The following is a 14,873-nucleotide window of genomic DNA, read 5'->3' as shown; positions in this document are numbered from 1 at the left end:
GGGCTGTTTACAGGGTCCTCTCCAATACAGGTCTGGTAAGGACAGATGCTGGCGCCGCAAGGACTCACGGGCTGTTTACAGGGTCCTCTCCAATACAGGTCTGGTAAGGACAGATGCTGGCGCCGCAAGGACTCACGGGCTGTATACAGGGTACTTTCCAATACAGGTCTGGTAAGGACAGATGCTGGCGCCGCAAGGACTCACGGGCTGTATACAGGGTACTTTCCAATACAAGTCTGGTAAGGACAGATGCTGGCGCTGCAAGGACTCACGGGCTGTTTACAGGGTCCTTTTCAATACAGGTCTAGTAAGGACAGATGCTGGCGCCGCAAGGACTCACGGGCTGTTTACAGGGTCCTTTTCAATACAGGTCTGGTAAGGACAGATGCTGGCGCCGTAAGGACTCACGGGCTGTTTACAGGGTCCTCTCCAATACAGGTCTGGTAAGGACAGATGCTGGCGCCGCAAGGACTCACGGGCTGTTTACAGGGTCCTTTAAAATACAGGTCTGGTAAGGACAGATGCTGGCGCCGCAAGGACTCACGGGCTGTATACAGGGTACTTTCCAATACAGGTCTGGTAAGGACAGATGCTGGCGCCGCAAGGACTCATGGGCTGTATACAGGGTACTTTCCAATACAAGTCTGGTAAGGACAGATGCTGGCGCTGCAAGGACTCACGGGCTGTTTACAGGGTCCTTTTCAATACAGGTCTAGTAAGGACAGATGCTGGCGCCGCAAGGACTCATGGGCTGTTTACAGGGTCCTTTTCAATACAGGTCTGGTAAGGACAGATGCTGGCGCCGTAAGGACTCACGGGCTGTTTACAGGGTCCTTTAAAATACAGGTCTGGTAAGGACAGATGCTGGCGCCGCAAGGACTCACGGGCTGTTTACAGGGTCCTTTTCAATACAGGTCTGGTAAGGACAGATGCTGGCGCCGCAAGGACTCACGGGCTGTTTACAGGGTCCTTTTCAATACAGGTCTAGTAAGGACAGATGCTGGCGCCGCAAGGACTCATGGGCTGTTTACAGGGTCCTTTTCAATACAGGTCTGGTAAGGACAGAGGCTGGCGCCGTAAGGACTCACGGGCTGTTTACAGGGTCCTTTTCAATACAGGTCTGGTAAGGGCAGATGCTGGCGCCGCAAGGACTCACGGGCTGTTTACAGGGTCCTTTTCAATACAAGTCTGGTAAGGACAGATGCTGGCGCCGTAAGGACTCACGGGCTGTTTACAGGGTCCTTTTCAATACCGGTCTGGTAAGGACAGATGCTGGCGCCGCAAGGACTCACGGGCTGTTTACAGGGTCCTTTTCAATACAGGTCTGGTGAGGACAGATGCTGGCACCGCAAGGACTCACGGGCTGTTTACAGGGTACTTTCCAATACAGGTCTGGTAAGGACAGATGCTGGCGCCGCAAGGACTCACGGGCTGTTTACAGGGTCCTTTTCAATACAGGTCTGGTGAGGACAGATGCTGGCGCCGCAAGGACTCACGGGCTGTTTACAGGGTACTTTCCAATACAGGTCTGGTAAGGACAGATGCTGGCGCCGCAAGGACTCACGGGCTGTTTACAGGGTACTTTCCAATACAGGTCTGGTGAGGACAGATGCTGGCGCCGCAATGACTCACGGGCTGTTTACAGGGTACTTTCCAATACAGGTCTGGTAAGGACAGATGCTGGCGCCGCAAGGACTCACGGGCTGTTTACAGGGTCCTTTTCAATACAGGTCTGGTGAGGACAGATGCTGGCGCCGCAAGGACTCACGGGCTGTTTACAGGGTACTTTCCAATACAGGTCTGGTAAGGACAGATGCTGGCGCCGCAAGGACTCAAGGGCTGTTTACAGGGTCCTTTAAAATACAGGTCTGGTAAGGACAGATGCTGGCGCCGCAAGGACTCACGGGCTGTTTACAGGGTCCTTTTCAATACAGGTCTAGTAAGGACAGATGCTGGCGCCGCAAGGACTCACGGGCTGTTTACAGGGTCCTTTTCAATACAGGTCTGGTAAGGACAGATGCTGGCGCCGTAAGGACTCACGGGCTGTTTACAGGGTCCTTTAAAATACAGGTCTGGTAAGGACAGATGCTGGCGCCGCAAGGACTCACGGGCTGTTTACAGGGTCCTTTTCAATACAAGTCTGGTAAGGACAGATGCTGGCGCCGTAAGGACTCACGGGCCGTTTACAGGGTACTTTCCAGTACATGTCTGGCAAGGACAGATGCTGGCGCCGCAAGGACTCACGGGCTGTTTACAGGGTCCTTTTCAATACAAGTCTGGTAAGGACAGATGCTGGCGCCGCAAGGACTCACGGGCTGTTTACAGGGTCCTTTTCAATACAGGTCTGGTGAGGACAGATGCTGGCGCCGCAAGGACTCACGGGCTGTTTACAGGGTACTTTCCAATACAGGTCTGGTAAGGACAGATGCTGGCGCCGCAAGGACTCACGGGCTGTTTACAGGTTCCTTTTCAATACAGGTCTGGTGAGGACAGATGCTGGGGCCGCAAGGACTCACGGGCTGTTTACAGGGTACTTTCCAATACAGGTCTGGTAAGGACAGATGCTGGCGCCGCAAGGACTCAAGGGCTGTTTACAGGGTCCTTTAAAATACAGGTCTGGTAAGGACAGATGCTGGCGCCGCAAGGACTCACGGGCTGTTTACAGGGTCCTTTTCAATACAGGTCTGGTAAGGACAGATGCTGGCGCTGCAAGGACTCACGGGCTGTTTACAGGGTCCTTTAAAATACAGGTCTGGTAAGGACAGATGCTGGCGCCGCAAGGACTCACGGGCTGTTTACAGGGTCCTCTCCAATACATGTCTGGTAAGGACAGATGCTGGCGCCGCAAGGACTCACGGGCTGTTTACAGGGTCCTTTTCAATACAAGTCTGGTAAGGACAGATGCTGGCGCCGCAAGGACTCACGGGCTGTTTACAGGGTCCTCTCCAATACATGTCTGGTAAGGACAGATGCTGGCGCCGCAAGGACTCACGGGCTGTTTACAGGGTCCTTTTCAATACAAGTCTGGTAAGGACAGATGCTGGCGCCGCAAGGACTCACGGGCTGTTTACAGGGTCCTTTTCAATACAAGTCTGGTAAGGACAGATGCTGGCGCCGCAAGGACTCACGGGCTGTTTACAGGGTCCTTTTCAATACATGTCTGGTAAGGACAGATGCTGGCGCCGCAAGGACTCACGGGCTGTTTACAGGGTCCTTTTCAATACAAGTCTGGTAAGGACAGATGCTGGCGCCGCAAGGACTCACGGGCTGTTTACAGCCTCCTTTTAAATACAGGTCTGGTAAGGACAGATGCTGGCGCCGCAAGGACTCACGGGCTGTTTACAGGGTCCTTTTCAATACAGGTCTGGTAAGGACAGATGCTGGCGCCGCAAGGACTCACAGGCTGTTTACAGGGTCCTTTTCAATACAGGTCTGGTAAGGACAGATGCTGGCGCTGCAAGGACTCACGGGCTGTTTACAGGGTCCTTTTCAATACCGGTCTGGTAAGGACAGATGCTGGCGCCGCAAGGACTCACGGGATGTTTACAGGGTCCTTGTCACTTTGTTTCCGCCCGGACTCCCCGGGGGTCATTTTTGTCACCTCCTCTGCTCTGGTAAACTGGCAGCCGTGCCAGGAGCAATGAATGACATTACGTGCCAGGTTTATCAAAATTTCACGCAAAGCAACGCAGCCAGACACCTTGCTGTGCCGCGCTACATGAAAGTGAGAGGGCAATTATGCATCATATTTAACATTATATGGCGTATTCCTGTCCTCTCCCTGCGATTTTGTACAATGTGCTGCCTACGCAGGCACCCTTGCACACACACTGCAGGCAGGGTTGTTTATGTGCAGGAAGGGGCTCCTTAGAGGCTTTACCCTCTTTCCGTGTATGCTGCAGAATACACGTCTGTGTGTGGAGGATCATTCGAAGAGCCAGGTCCTGAGGTCGTTCTTGAATTGCGTCAGCGATGCGAATTGCTGTGGTGCTGTGGCAGGGTGTTCCAGGTCTTGAGGTCCTTCTTGTACTGTGTCAGCGATGCGGATCGCCTGAGATGGAGGGGCAGGGAGTTCCAGCTCTTGGTGGCAAAGTAGGAGAAGGAGCTTCCTCCGGTTCTGGTCTTGTGGATCCTTGGGACTGAGGCTAGGGTGCAATGGGCGGAGCAAAGTTGTCAGGCGAGAACGTTGAATGTGAGGCGGTGGTTCAGGTATGCTGGCCGCATGTGCGTGCTGCGTGGTTGCGTGCGGTGGTGGCAGGGTCTAGGGTGGTGCAGAGACAGAATACCAAGTCAGAAATATCGAGCTGCAAAAACATCAAGCCAGAAATATCGTGGGTCAGAAATATCGACAGCAAGAATATAGTGGTCAAGAATATCGATTTAAGGTAAGTTATATTGACTTTGAAAATATTGTGTTGAATATCGTTTGCAAATTTGTTAAAATTAACTTTTTCATTAATGTTATGTATTTTTGTATATATTTTATATGTATGTGATGTATTTTTTGTATAACAATTGTTTATATTTTTAATATATGTTTCACATTTTTATTAGTTATTTTTTTATTGGAATTTTGCCCTTTTAGTTCCTTAGCGGGTTGTGGGTTTATAGGGGAATAGGGTGGGAAGTAATTTAATTAGATTAAATTTAATAAATAAAGAAATTAGGGAATTTTGCGATTTTAGTTTCATAGCGAGTTGTGGGTTTATAGGAGAATAGGGTGGGAAGTAATTTAATTATATTAAATGTATTGATTAATATTTATTTATTAATATTTGTTTAATTGAGATGTTATAGTGTTAAATATAAATTATATTACTAACTAATAATAATTGTTAATTAACTAGGAATTAATTATCGGTATTGTGTAATTAATTGTAGGAGTGTTTTGTGGTGTTTATTGGTCTATTGGGTGGGAAGAAATTTATTTTTAATTAATTAATTAATAATATTTTGTTAATACATTTTTAATAATTGATAATTCATTTTGGTAATGTTGTGTTGGGGTTTTTATAGGTGTATAGGGTGGGAAGGGTGGGAAGTAATTTATTTGTTATTGATGAAGTAATAATTGGTTGTTAATTTATTGTGATTAATTGGTCATTAATTATGGTAATTGGGTAATTAATTTTAGGTGTGTTTTGTGGTTTTTATAGGTGTAAAGGGTGGGAAGGGTGGGAAGTAATTTATTATTTTTAATTGATGATTTAATAATTGGTTGTTAAATAATTTTAATTAATTGATTGATAATTAATTATGGTAATTGTTTAATTATTTTTAGGTGTGTGTTTGAGTAGTTAATTATTGTTTATTAGTTTTATTTATTACTAATAATTTGTTTATTTGGTTATTAATTATGTTAAATATGTTAATACATTTAATTTAAAATTTGACGTATTTTCTTATTGGTGTGGTGTTATAGGGTAGGAAATACAATAAATACATTTATGTTTTCATTCATTCTTTTGTTTGTAACCATTTTTTAGTTTAAAATAATTATTTATTTGTAAATATATTTATTAAAGTATTTGATATAATATTTCTAGGTTTTGTTATATGTAAATAATATTTAATATGTGTTCTTTTTATATGTTTAATATTTTTAAATTTTATTTTTTAAATGTGTATTATTTTTTTATTTACATTAATTACATTACATAACATTAATTTTTAATAAAATAAATTGTGTTTGAGTGTGAACAGTAATTGTTTTTTTCATTGCTATCTAACACTCTCCCTACTGTTGCACTCACTGGAGTGGGAATAGTAATGTTTTCTCCTCTGCTATCTAGCAATTTCCCTATTGTTGCGTTCAGTGGAGTGGGAATATTAATTTTTATCTTTCGGATAGCCTGCACTCTCACTCCTGTTGCACTCACTGGAGTTGGAATAGTAATTTTTACCTCTCTGCTATCCAACACTTTCCCTATTGTTGCTCTTACTGGAGTGGGAATAGTAATTTTTACCCCTACGCTATCCAGCACTTTCCCTACTGTTGCACTCTCTGGAGTGGGAATAGTAATTGTTTCCCCTCTGCTATCCAACGCTTTCCCTGCTGTTGCACTCACTTGAGTGGGAATAGCAATTTTTTCCCTACTGTTGCACTCTCTGGAGTAGGAATAGTAATTGTTACCCCTCCGCTATCCAGCACTTTCCCTGCTGTTGGACTCACTGGAGTGGGAATAGCAATTTGTACCCCTCTGCTACCCAACACTTTTTCTACTGTTATACTCACTGGAGTTGGAATAGTAATGTTTACCTCTCTGCTATCCAACACTTTTCCTACTCATTGGAGTGGGAATACATTTTTTTACCCCTCCGCTATCCAACAAGTATCCTTCTGTTGCATTCAGTGGAGTGGGAATACATTTTTTTACCCCTTTTCTATTCAACTTTTTCACTACTGTTGGACTCTTTGGAGTGGGAACAGTAAGTTTTGCCCATCCGCTATCCAACACTTTCCGGACTGTTGCAGTCTCTGGAGTGGGAATAGTAATTGTTACTCCTCTGCTATCCAACACTTGCCCTACTGTTGCACTCACTGGAGTGGAAATAGCACTTTTTACCCGTACGCTATCCAGCACTTTCCCTCTTGTTGCATTCGCTGGAGTGGGAATGGTAAATTTTAACTCTCCGCTATCCAATACTTATCCTGCTGTTGCACTCCATGGAGTGGGAATAGTAGTTTTTACACCTCTGCTATCCAACATGTTCCCTATGGTAACGCTAAATGAGGTGGGAATAGTAATTTTTACATCTCCAATACTTTCCCTACTGTTGCACTTACTGTAGTTGGAATAGTAAATGTTATTATTTTGCTATCCAACACTTTTCCTACTGTTGCACTTAAAGTATTGGGCAATTTAAATGTAATGTTTTAATTTATTCTAGATTTTTTTAATTTTAAAATATTTGTTTCTATATATTATTTTTATATAATTTTAAAAAATTCTAATAAATAAATGATAATAGTTTATGAATTATTTTAAAGTAAATATATATGTATAAATTATGATGTTAGTGTGTTTATTTTTTTAAAGTTTATTTCTTATATTTTGTAAACATGTCTATTAAATGTAATTTATTATGTTAAAATTAATATTAATATTTAATATATATTCATTTATTTTATTTTATATATACATTTCAATCGATATTTTTTACATCTATATTTTTTACATCGTTGTTTTTTTATTCTATATTGTTGTACTTACCTGTTTTAGGTAAAGGAGTCGATAATTTTGTAGTCTATATTTTTTTATTGATATTTTGAACATCAATATTTTTGTAATCGATATTCCTATCAGTGAACCATCTAGGGCATCGAAGTTGTCATAGATCTGCCTGATCTTGTGGTGAAAGAAGGTGCTGAGTTTGGTGCAGTTTTTGCTGTTGTGTGCGTTGGTGTTGATTCTGTTTGGAAGGCCATTTCTTTTTGGTTTTGAGGAGGTGGTGGGCGTTGCTGACTGATTTGAAGGTTGCATAGGTTTCCAGGGTTTTGTTGTTCATCCATCTCTTCTCGAGTCGTCGGCAGGTATGTGTAGGTGCAGGAGTGAACCAGCTGGCTTTCTTGGTGTGTTGCTTGCCGGGTCTCATCTTGAGAGATGCTAGCGTTGGCGCAGTCGGAGATCCATCGGTGGAGGTGGCGTATTGTGATGTTGGTGTCAGTTGGCGTTGGCGCAGTGGTTGTGCTGTGGGAGACTGTTGTCGAGGACTTCTAGCGGACAATACCAATACTTACAGGGGCCTTTAGACCAGCCCAATGATCACCATGGTTTAGCCTCTTTGTCACTCATTTTCTGGCTTCTTATTCAGTGTTTTCCTTCCACTTTTTTCTTTTAAATGTAACTCTGCCTCACCTCTTCAGTTGCTCCCCTTTACCATGGCCGCTTAGTGGCATTCACTGTCATCACTCGCCTCCCACTCCACCGTCGTTCCTCAGCCTCTCTATCATTGAGGTTTTCTTTCTTTTTTCCTTTTTTCCTTCTGTAACTTGCTGCTGAGCTATGTCTATTTGAAAAATGCACCTTTGCGCACCTTTATTTTCCATTTATTGTGCCCAGATCGATGCCCGGCGCCTCATATAGATGTATAGTCACTGTGCCAACAGGTCTCTATTGCCAGGAACGACAATGACTTTCTCATTTTTTCTGGCCATATTTATTTACAGATTATCTTCATAGGGATGGTCTTTGTTTGTATTTAACACCCTTTACATGGAGTGTTAAAGCTTGAGCTGTCTATTCAAGCTCATGCTGAGCTCCTTCAAGCCGCAGCCAATATGTGGAGCAGGAATATTACCCCGAAGCATGCCCAGGCCTGGCTGACCCTCCCCGCTCCAGGAGACAGACATGTAAAGGGGAACACACTTGATAAAAAAGACTCAAACTTACAACAGATTCATGAATAACAAATCATCAATTCTCATATTTCATTCTACAAGTTACAACTTACAAAGAAAATCAGGTGCTGGTCCACTATGGAATCCTTAGGAACAGGTGAAAGGGGACTGAGCCCCATTAGCACCCCAAGACCACACTAAGGGCAAAATATGCCCCATATAAATACATAATAACAAGATCAATGCTGTTCAATCTATTCAGATTTGTGAATGTTTCCAATGATTTTTGCTCAAGCACTTGTAAAACACCAGCATAACAAGGACTCCTCACAAAGGATCCCCACAGAGCCTTTAAAATGAGCCTCTAATATCGCTGCACCCTCCATGTGAACAGTATCAGATGCAACTAGAGGCAGATAATCACTAATACAACCTCACCAGCAACACTGGCGCCCTCTCTGGATACACACCTGGCACTGCACATGAGTGGACTGATGTCACCTGCACTTCTACCAAATGACCACTGGGTGTCAGTAGAGCTCCTTTGAATGATGCTGACTTTGAAACCCTTACACACTCTGCTTGTTATGTATAATATGCAGTGGTGTAGTTAGGGGTGGGGGGGGGCGGTCTGCCCCAAGTGGCACCAGTTTTAGGGGCGGCAGCCTAGTCCCACTCTTACCTGCCGTCTCGGGGCAGCAATCTATAGTAGTGCCCCCCACCCCTGCTCTCCAATCAGCAGCCGAGGGGCAGCAAATGAGAAAAATAGTGCAAGCCCCCCCTGCACTTCGATGCCGCCACAGGGGGGCGGCACACGCGGGGACCGCCATGGGCGGCCAAAGTGCTAGCTATGCCTCTGACAATATGGATAAATATAATGTGTGATCTGGGGTCAACCGCGCCCCCCCTCTCACCCTTCGGAAGAGGTGAATTTTAAGGTCTGGTTAGACGCAGCATCAATCAATCAGGTCATTTATAGAGCGCACTACTCACCCGTAGGGTCTCAAGGCGCTGCATTGTCTGCCTTGCAGAGTTTATATGATCCATACAGAGAGTGACAGGGCCGAGTGCCGCCCACCTCTGTTGTTGCATTGTTGTGTCATTGACACACATAATTCAGCCATTGTTTCCCGTCCATTTCTTACACATTACAGGTCTGTCTCAGGGCAGACACAGGTGGAGAGGCTGCCTGTGCTACAGATCTGTCTCAGGACAGGCTGCCTGTGCTACAGGTCTGTCACAGGACAGACACAGGTGGAGAGGCTGCCTGTGCTACAGATCTGTCTCAGGACAGGCTGCCTGTGCTACAGGTCTGTCACAGGACAGACACAGGTGGAGAGGCTGCCTGTGCTACAGATCTGTCTCAGGGCAGACACAGGTGAAGAGGCTGCCTGTGCTACAGATCTGTCACAGGATGGACACAGGTGGAGAGTCTGCCTGTGCTTTAGATCTGTCTCAGGGCAGACACAGGTGAAGAGGCTGCCTGTGCTACAGATCTGTCACAGGATGGACACAGGTGGAGAGGCTGCCTGTGCTACAGATCAGTCTCAGGATAGACACAGGTGGAGAGGCTGCCTGTGCTACAGATCTGTCACAGGGCAGACACAGGTGGAGAGGCTGCCTGTGCTACAGATCTGTCTCAGGACAGACACTGGTGGAGAGGCTGCCTGTGCTACAGGTCTGTCACAGGACAGACACAGGTGGAGAGGCTGCCTGTGCTACAGATCTGTCTCAGGGCAGACACAGGTGGAGAGGCTGCCTGTGCTACAGATCTGTCACAGGGCAGACACAGGTGGAGAGGCTGCCTCTGCTACAGGTCTGTCACAGGACAGACACAGGTGGAGAGGCTGCCTGTGCTACAGGTCTGTCACAGGACAGACACAGGTGGAGAGGCTGCCTGTGCTACAGATCTGTCACAGGATGGACACAGGTGAAGAGGCTGCCTCTGCTACAGATCTGTCACAGGAGACACAGGTGGAGAGGCTGCCTCTGCTACAGGTCTGTCACAGGACAGACACAGGAGGAGAGGCTGCCTCTGCTACAGGTCTGTCTCAGGACAGACACAGGTGGAGAGGCTGCCTGTGCTACAGATCTGTCTCAGGGCAGACACAGGTGAAGAGGCTGCCTGTGCTACAGATCTGTCACAGGATGGACACAGGTGGAGAGTCTGCCTGTGCTTTAGATCTGTCTCAGGGCAGACACAGGTGAAGAGGCTGCCTGTGCTACAGATCTGTCTCAGGGCAGACACAGGTGAAGAGGCTGCCTGTGCTACAGATCTGTCACAGGATGGACACAGGTGGAGAGGCTGCCTGTGCTACAGATCAGTCTCAGGATAGACACAGGTGGAGAGGCTGCCTGTGCTACAGATCTGTCACAGGGCAGACACAGGTGGAGAGGCTGCCTGTGCTACAGATCTGTCTCAGGACAGACACTGGTGGAGAGGCTGCCTGTGCTACAGGTCTGTCACAGGACAGACACAGGTGGAGAGGCTGCCTGTGCTACAGATCTGTCTCAGGGCAGACACAGGTGGAGAGGCTGCCTGTGCTACAGATCTGTCACAGGGCAGACACAGGTGGAGAGGCTGCCTCTGCTACAGGTCTGTCACAGGACAGACACAGGTGGAGAGGCTGCCTGTGCTACAGGTCTGTCACAGGACAGACACAGGTGGAGAGGCTGCCTGTGCTACAGATCTGTCACAGGATGGACACAGGTGAAGAGGCTGCCTCTGCTACAGATCTGTCACAGGAGACACAGGTGGAGAGGCTGCCTCTGCTACAGGTCTGTCACAGGACAGACACAGGAGGAGAGGCTGCCTCTGCTACAGGTCTGTCACAGGACAGACACAGGTGGAGAGGCTGCCTCTGCTACAGGTCTGTCACAGGACAGACACAGGTGGAGAGGCTGCCTCTGCTACAGGTCTGTCACAGGACAGACACAGGTGGAGAGGCTGCCTGTGCTACAGGTCTGTCACAGGACAGACACAGGTGGAGAGGCTGCCTGTGCTACAGATCTGTCACAGGATGGACACAGGTGAAGAGGCTGCCTCTGCTACAGATCTGTCTCAGGATGGACACAGGTGGAGAGGCTGCCTGTGCTACAGATCTGTCACAGGACAGACACAGGTGGAGAGGCTGCCTCTGCTACAGGTCTGTCACAGGACAGACACAGGTGAAGAGGCTGCCTCTGCTACAGATCTGTCTCAGGATGGACACAGGTGGAGAGGCTGCCTGTGCTACAGATCTGTATCAGGAGAGACGCAGGTGGAGAGGCTGCCTGTGCTACAGATCTGTCACAGGATGGACACAGGTGGAGAGGCTGCCTGTGCTACAGATCTGTCACTGGATAGACACAGGTAGAGAGGCTGCCTCTGCTACAGGTCTGTCACAGGACAGACACAGGTGAAGAGGCTGCCTCTGCTACAGATCTGTCTCAGGATGGACACAGGTGGAGAGGCTGCCTGTGCTACAGATCTGTCTCAGGAGAGACACAGGTGGAGAGGCTGCCTGTGCTTTAGATCTGTCTCAGGATGGACACAGGTGGAGAGGCTGCCTGTGCTACAGATCTGTCACAGGATGGACACAGGTGGAGAGGCTGCCTGTGCTACAGATCTATCACAGGAGAGACACAGGTGGAGAGGCTGCCTGTGCTACAGATCTATCACAGGAGAGACACAGGTGAAGAGGCTGCCTGTGCTACAGATCTGTCACAGGATAGACACAGGTGGAGAGGCTGCCTGTGCTACAGATCTGTCTCAGGACAGACACAGGTGGAGAGGCTGCCTGTGCTACAGATCTGTCACAGGACAGACACAGGTGGAGAGGCTGCCTCTGCTACAGATCTGTCTCAGGACAGACACAGGTGGAGAGGCTGCCTCTGCTACAGATCTGTCTCAGGACAGACACAGGTGAAGAGGCTGCCTGTGCTACAGGTCTGTCACAGGACAGACACAGGTGAAGAGGCTGCCTCTGCTACAGATCTGTCTCAGGACAGACACAGGTGGAGAGGCTGCCTGTGCTACAGATCTGTCACAGGATAGACACAGGTGGAGAGGCTGCCTGTGCTGCAGATCTGTCACAGGATGGACACAGGTGGAGAGGCTGCTTGTGTTACAGATCTGTCTCAGGACAGACACAGGTGGAGAGGCTGCCTGTGCTACGGATCTGTCTCAGGACAGACACAGGTGAAGAGGCTGCCTGTGCTACAGATCTGTCTCAGGACAGACACAGGTGGAGAGGCTGCCTGTGCTATAGATCTGTCACAGGATGGACACAGGTGGAGAGGCTGCCTGTGCTACAGATCTGTCTCAGGACAGACACAGGTGGAGAGGCTGCCTGTGCTATAGATCTGTCACAGGAGAGACACAGGTGGAGAGGCTGCCTGTGCTATAGATCTGTCGCAGGATGGACACAGGTGGAGGGCTGCCTCTGCTACAGGTCTGTCACAGGATGGACACAGGTGAAGAGGCTGCCTGTGCTACAGATCTGTCTCAGGACAGACACAGGTGAAGAGGCTGCCTGTGCTATAGATCTGTCTCAGGACAGACACAGGTGGAGAGGCTGCCTGTGCTACAGATCTGTCTCAGGATAGACACAGGTGAAGAGGCTGCCTGTGCTACAGATCTGTCACAGGATGGACACAGGTGGAGAGGCTGCCTGTGCTACAGATCTGTCTCAGGATAGACACAGGTGAAGAGGCTGCCTGTGCTACAGATCTGTCACAGGATGGACACAGGTGGAGAGGCTGCCTGTGCTACAGATCTGTCTCAGGAGAGACACAGGTGGAGAGGCTGCCTGTGCTACAGATCTGTCACAGGATAGACACAGGTGGAGAGGCTGCCTGTGCTACAGATCTGTCACAGGATGGACACAGGTGGAGAGGCTGCCTGTGCTACAGATCTGTCACAGGATGCACACAGGTGGAGAGGCTGCCTCTGCTACAGATCTGTCACAGGATGGACACAGGTGGAGAGGCTGCCTCTGCTACAGATCTGTCTCAGGACAGACACAGGTGGAGAGGCTGCCTCTGCTACAGATCTGTCTCAGGACAGACACAGGTGGAGAGGCTGCCTGTGCTACAGATCTGTCACAGGATGGACACAGGTGGAGAGGCTGCCTGTGCTACAGATCTGTCTCAGGACAGACACAGGTGGAGAGGCTGCCTGTGCTACAGATCTGTCACAGGATGCACACAGGTGGAGAGGCTGCCTCTGCTACAGATCTGTCACAGGATGGACACAGGTGGAGAGGCTGCCTGTGCTACAGATCTGTCTCAGGGCAGACACAGGTGGAGAGGCTGCCTGTGCTACAGATCTGTCTCAGGACAGACGCAGGTGGAGAGGCTGCCTCTGCTACAGATCTGTCTCAGGATAGACACAGGTGGAGAGGCTGCCTGTGCTACAGGTCTGTCTCAGGGCAGACACAGGTGGAGAGGCTGCCTGTGCTACAGATCTGTCACAGGGCAGACACAGGTGGAGAGGCTGCCTGTGCTACAGATCTGTCTCAGGACAGACACTGGTGGAGAGGCTGCCTGTGCTACAGGTCTGTCACAGGACAGACACAGGTGGAGAGGCTGCCTGTGCTACAGATCTGTCTCAGGGCAGACACAGGTGGAGAGGCTGCCTGTGCTACAGATCTGTCACAGGGCAGACACAGGTGGAGAGGCTGCCTCTGCTACAGGTCTGTCATAGGACAGACACAGGTGGAGAGGCTGCCTGTGCTACAGGTCTGTCACAGGACAGACACAGGTGGAGAGGCTGCCTGTGCTACAGATCTGTCACAGGATGGACACAGGTGAAGAGGCTGCCTCTGCTACAGATCTGTCTCAGGATGGACACAGGTGGAGAGGCTGCCTGTGCTACAGATCTGTCACAGGAGACACAGGTGGAGAGGCTGCCTCTGCTACAGGTCTGTCACAGGACAGACACAGGAGGAGAGGCTGCCTCTGCTACAGGTCTGTCACAGGACAGACACAGGTGGAGAGGCTGCCTCTGCTACAGGTCTGTCACAGGACAGACACAGGTGGAGAGGCTGCCTCTGCTACAGGTCTGTCACAGGACAGACACAGGTGGAGAGGCTGCCTGTGCTACAGATCTGTCACAGGATGGACACAGGTGAAGAGGCTGCCTCTGCTACAGATCTGTCTCAGGATGGACACAGGTGGAGAGGCTGCCTGTGCTACAGATCTGTCACAGGACAGACACAGGTGGAGAGGCTGCCTCTGCTACAGGTCTGTCACAGGACAGACACAGGTGAAGAGGCTGCCTCTGCTACAGATCTGTCTCAGGATGGACACAGGTGGAGAGGCTGCCTGTGCTACAGATCTGTATCAGGAGAGACGCAGGTGGAGAGGCTGCCTGTGCTACAGATCTGTCACAGGATGGACACAGGTTGAGAGGCTGCCTGTGCTACAGATCTGTCACTGGATAGACACAGGTAGAGAGGCTGCCTCTGCTACAGGTCTGTCACAGGACAGACACAGGTGAAGAGGCTGCCTCTGCTACAGATCTGTCTCAGGATGGACACAGGTGGAGAGG

General features: G+C 48.8%; 1 protein-coding gene across 1 annotated transcript in view; it reads right to left on the bottom strand.

Moving 5' to 3' along the window:
- Positions 1 to 14,873, bottom strand: part of LOC144770984 (putative cation-transporting ATPase 13A4) — a 1,004,626-nt gene that overhangs the window by 407,176 nt on the left and 582,577 nt on the right. The gene's annotated exons all lie outside the window — the stretch shown is intronic.

The sequence above is a fragment of the Lissotriton helveticus genome, chromosome 7 (genome assembly GCF_964261635.1).
Source record: "Lissotriton helveticus chromosome 7, aLisHel1.1, whole genome shotgun sequence".
In the NCBI taxonomy this organism is placed as follows: Eukaryota; Metazoa; Chordata; class Amphibia; order Caudata; family Salamandridae; genus Lissotriton; species Lissotriton helveticus.
The sequence above is the reverse complement of the archived record's forward strand: the minus strand, read 5'-3'. Positions and strand labels throughout refer to the sequence as shown.